Here is a 4,972-nt window from a genome sequence, read left to right on the forward strand (position 1 = left end):
AACATCTGAATCATTGTTGTCATTATCATTCTCCCCCTCGAATAATGGAGGTTGATCTTCATTCGGAATAGGATGCTCCCCATGGATTGGACTTTCGTGGTTGTCTGGAGGATTTAAATCATCCACCAAGAATGGCAATTCTAAGTTGACTTCAGGAACTGTATCCTCCCCCACAACAAGAGCATTCGTAGGTTGTGGTGATGGTTAATTCTCAAAAGCCTTCAGACTAAGTGGTTCGTTTCCAAGATCCTTTGCAACATCATCAATAATCTTATTGAGTTCGTCTTCTTTGTTATATGTTGCTATTGAATACGAAGAGATTGCATTTTCTAGTTCGTCAAACACGTTCATGAATTCTTCGTAGAGGTTTGATAGAGGAATCGTCATCGGATTTGTCACAGGAAATATCTCCTCAGACTGACGTTCGGAAGTCTGATACTTCTTTAAATAATTATCATTGAACGTGACATAGTAGGTTTCTTCAATCCGTTTGGATTTATTGATGAGAATCCAGTATACCTTAGAAGTCAAAGAATACCCCAGGAAGATTCCATCTTTAGCCTTCACATCGAATTTGGTCTGTTGCTCCTTTGAGTTGAAAATAAAACACCTGGAATCAAAAACATGAAAGAACTAGACATTAGGTTTCCGCTTGTTTAGAATCTCATAGGGAGTTATAGAAAAGCGTTGATTGAGTAGTGATTGATTCTAAGAAAAGAAAGTTGTTCCAATCGCCTCTGCCCAAAAGTACAATGGCAAGTTTGCAAAGGATAACATGGTCCTCGTAGCTTCGCATAGAGAACGGTTTCGTCTTTCAACGACTCCGTTCTGCTGAGGAGTATAAGAAGCTGAAAAGTTATGTGCAATTCCCTTTTCAGTCAGGAATTCTTCAAACACTTGGTTTTTGTCACACCCCCAAACCAGAACGGCGGAAACATTCGGGGGCGGAGGACGTCATATTCAGTATCATAACAATTCATAGAAAGGAAAGTACACACCACCATACATATATAAAGGTTTTAAAAAAAATGTTTACATAATTGTATTCATTACATGTTCAAAAGATAAATACATAAACATCTTTCAAAAGAAGTAATTAACGCCAGCGCGTTAATCCCAAAACTTGATTTCCAAACCTGCTTAGCGGTTCCCTGAGAATACAAGTTATTTCAAAGAGAAAGTGTCAACAATTAAGTTGGTGAGTTCGTAAGTGGTTTAGAAAAATTGAATGCCATTCCAAAATGGGTGTATGTTTTCCAACAAAATCCCTTATTTTCTTATAAAAGTATGAAATGCATGAGAGTATTTGTGTTTGAAAAATGTAGATAGTTGAACCAAGAAAATCCCTTATTTTCCTATAGTTGTTTAATGTTCAAGAATAAAAATTGGAAGCAAGCCACATGCTTTTAAACATAGATCTATATAAAAAAACCTATCAGAGGACTACCGTTTGTTAGATAAAGAATAGTTTTAATAACTACTCGTTCATCAATCAGAAGTACTATAATAATTGTGTATCCGATGAGTTTTATAACCATACTAAACATAATATGCCTGTAGCAACATTCTTCAGGCATCGTAGCGTTATGACAACTGTCACTCCAAAGGACGGACTGTAGCTAACAGTCAGGGCGCGGGATCATGACTTCTCGTATAGATCTATACACATTTGACACGTTCTCCTAACGGGAGAGTCTGGTTATAGACAGGACTTGTAGCATTACTTTCTAATAAGAAAGTAGTGTTTGAAGATATACACGTCTCATGGATTCTCAACTAAGTATGTATTAAAGTAATAGTTTTGTATACAAAGTTTATCCTTTTTCACAATGTTTGACAAATCATAAATCATAAGTTTTTAGAATGTATAAAATGACTTAGCAACGAAAGGTACTTTGAAATCACTATATACTTTGTATAAGTCTAACGTACGCAAAGTATGACAAGAGTTTTCCATACTAGTAATGAATTCCATGTGATTTATTCGATAAAACAAGTGAAGTGAAACTCTATAAAATACACGATAATAACCGTATGTTTACTTCTATTCCCCCCGCCCTAAAAGAGTATAAAAGCATTTAAAATGTATTTAAAGTGTGTTTGAAAGGGGTATGAACTCACTTGATAGTTTGAAGAAGGTGTGACGAAAATCGAGCGGAACTTTGGCTTAAAAAAGCGGATTTTCTCGGGATTTTCTCGGGAGTAAAATCGACCTTCAGGACTTGCACAAAATGACCAGGGCTTCGGGGTAGTGCGAGCACGGAAAACGAGGCAAAACGCAAGAAAATTGAGAGATAATGAGCAATTTTTCCGGGAACCCTCGCATCCCTTTTATAGGAGGCTGGAACCGCCTCGGTACGTGGGGCGTACGCGTACGTCATGCATGACCGAGTCCTCGACTGCCTCGGATTTCGGATAGGACGGGGGGTAGGCTCGCATAGGGGCGATGTGGACGATTCGAGGCCAAGGCCTTGAGTACGCTGGGCGTACTCGTGTACGCAGGGCGTACTTATGTGACTCAGACTTCGGATAATACCAAAGTTTTAAATAAAAATTTATATTAATTATTTATCAAACTTCAAAAATTCATATCTCCTTCATACGAACTCCGTTTTCGACGTTCTTTATATCCACGCGTAGGTGAGTCTAAGATCTACAACTTTCGTTTAGACTCCGTCGGCAAATTCCGAAATTATTTTTATTATTTATTTATTAAAATGACGTGATTAAGGAATTTCTTTAAAAATTAATAACTTTTTCATACGATGTCCGATTTGAGCGTTCTTTTTATGCACGTTTGTAGCTTAACGATATCTATGACTTTCATTTAGACACCTAAGGTCAAAAAGTGTTTTATTGAAACTTTGCATTTTTACGTAACTTCGTATCGCCGGTTTTTGTCGCAAAACTTAGAATGATCATAACTTCTTCGTTATAACTCGGATTTTTGTGCTATTTATATGTTTGGAAACCTTAAGATGATATTTACTACATAGCGTACTCCAAACAGAGCTTTTGAATACTTCATTTTTCGATGATATTCTAATCCCTTTTTCAAAGAGGTTACAAGACTCGATCTTTAATGACCTGAAACGACAGGTTGTTACATCATCCCCCTGTTAGAGGGAATTTCGTCCCGAAATTTTTAATACAAAAGAAAAGTTTTAGGGGCTGAGGAAGAGGTGTGGATACTTCTGTTGCATTTGATCTTCTCATTCCCACGTGAACTCAGGTCTCCTCTTAGCATTCCATCGGACCTTTACTATTGGAATGCGGCTCTGTTTAGTTCGTTTAACTTCCCTATCCATGATCTCGACGGGTTCTTCCACAAAGTTAAGATTTTCATTTAGTTTGATTTCATCAAGTGGAATTACAAGTGTTTCGTCGGACAAACACTTCTTCAGGTTCGATACGTGGAATACTAGATGTACTTTGTTAAGCTTGATTGGAAGTTGGAGTTTGTAGGCCACTGGACCAACTCTTGAAATGATTTCGAAGGGTCCAATGTACCTAGGATTTAGCTTCCCACGTTTTCCAAAGCGTATCATGCCCTTCCAGGGTGAGACCTTCAGTAGTACATGATCGCCAATCTGAAATTCCAAGGGTTTACGTCTTTTGTCGGAATAGCTCTTTTGCCTATCCCTTGAGGATTTCAGTCGTTCTTGTATTTGCACGATCTTTTCAGTAGTTTCTTTGATGATCTCCGGACCAGTGAGGGTGCTATCAGGGACTAGACCTTTTGATAATTGTGTGTCGCCCACTTCCATCCAGCACAGAGGTGATCTGCACTTACGGCCGTAAAGGGCTTCAAATGGAGCAGTCTTGATACTAGTATGATAACTATTGTTATAAGAGAACTCGACCAAAGGTAAGTGAACATCCCATGCCTTACCAAAGTCGATTACACATGCTCGCAACATGTCTTCCAAGGTTTGGATCGTCCTCTCACTCTGTCCGTCAGTTTGGGGGTGATAGGTTGTACTCATGTCCAATCTTGTTCCCATAGATTTTTGTAATGATTGCCAGAATCTGGAAGTGAATCTGATGTCTCTGTCCGAGATGATAGACATTGGCACCCCATGGGTCGTACAATCTCTCGGATGTAGGTTCTCGATAGCTTTTCCATTTTATCAGTTTCCTTGTTCGGTAATAAATGAGCGGACTTGGTTAATCTATCAACGATTACCCAAATAGTATCTTGGCCACCCTGAGTTTTGGGCAGTTTCGTTATGAAGTCCATGGAAATCTGCTCCCATTTCCACTCAGGTATTTCAGGTTGTTGGAGTAGTCCTGAGGGTTTCTGGTGTTCTATTTTTATCTTGGCGTAAGTCAAACACTTGCTCACATAGGTAGCAATCTCCGCTTTCATGTTTGGCCACCAGTAGAGTTACTTGAGATCTTGATATATCTTGTCTGACCCGGGGTGTACGGAGTATGGAGTCTTGTGCGCCTCGCTCATAACTACCTCTCTAAATCCACCAAAATTGGGTGTCCATATTCGGTTCATGAGGTAGCGTGCTCCGTCACTCTTGATTTCTAAGTTCTTGTCCATTCCCCTAAGGGTCTCACCTGTCACATTTTCGGGTTTAAAGGCCTCTATTTGAGCTTCCTTGACTTATGCTTACAGGTGCGAATGGATCAAGATGGCTAATGACTTCACTCTTCGGCCAGAGTACTCCTTACGACTAAGGGCATCTGCCACGACGTTTGCCTTTCCTGGATGATAGCGAATCTCACATTCATAGTCGTTGAGCAATTCGACCCAACGTCGCTGTCTCATGTTCAACTCCTTCTGGTCGAAGATGTGTTGGAGGCTCTTGTGGTCTGTAAAGATAGTGCACTTGGTACCGTATAGGTAGTGTCTCCAGATTTTAAGAGCGAAGACCACCGCCCCAAGTTCTAAGTCATGAGTGGTGTAGTTGACCTCATGCGTTTTCAATTGTCGTGAGGCATATGCAATAACCTTTCCCCT

The sequence above is a fragment of the Lactuca saligna genome, chromosome 3 (genome assembly GCF_052625555.1).
Source record: "Lactuca saligna cultivar CGN05327 chromosome 3, ASM5262555v1, whole genome shotgun sequence".
Classification (NCBI taxonomy): Eukaryota; Viridiplantae; Streptophyta; class Magnoliopsida; order Asterales; family Asteraceae; genus Lactuca; species Lactuca saligna.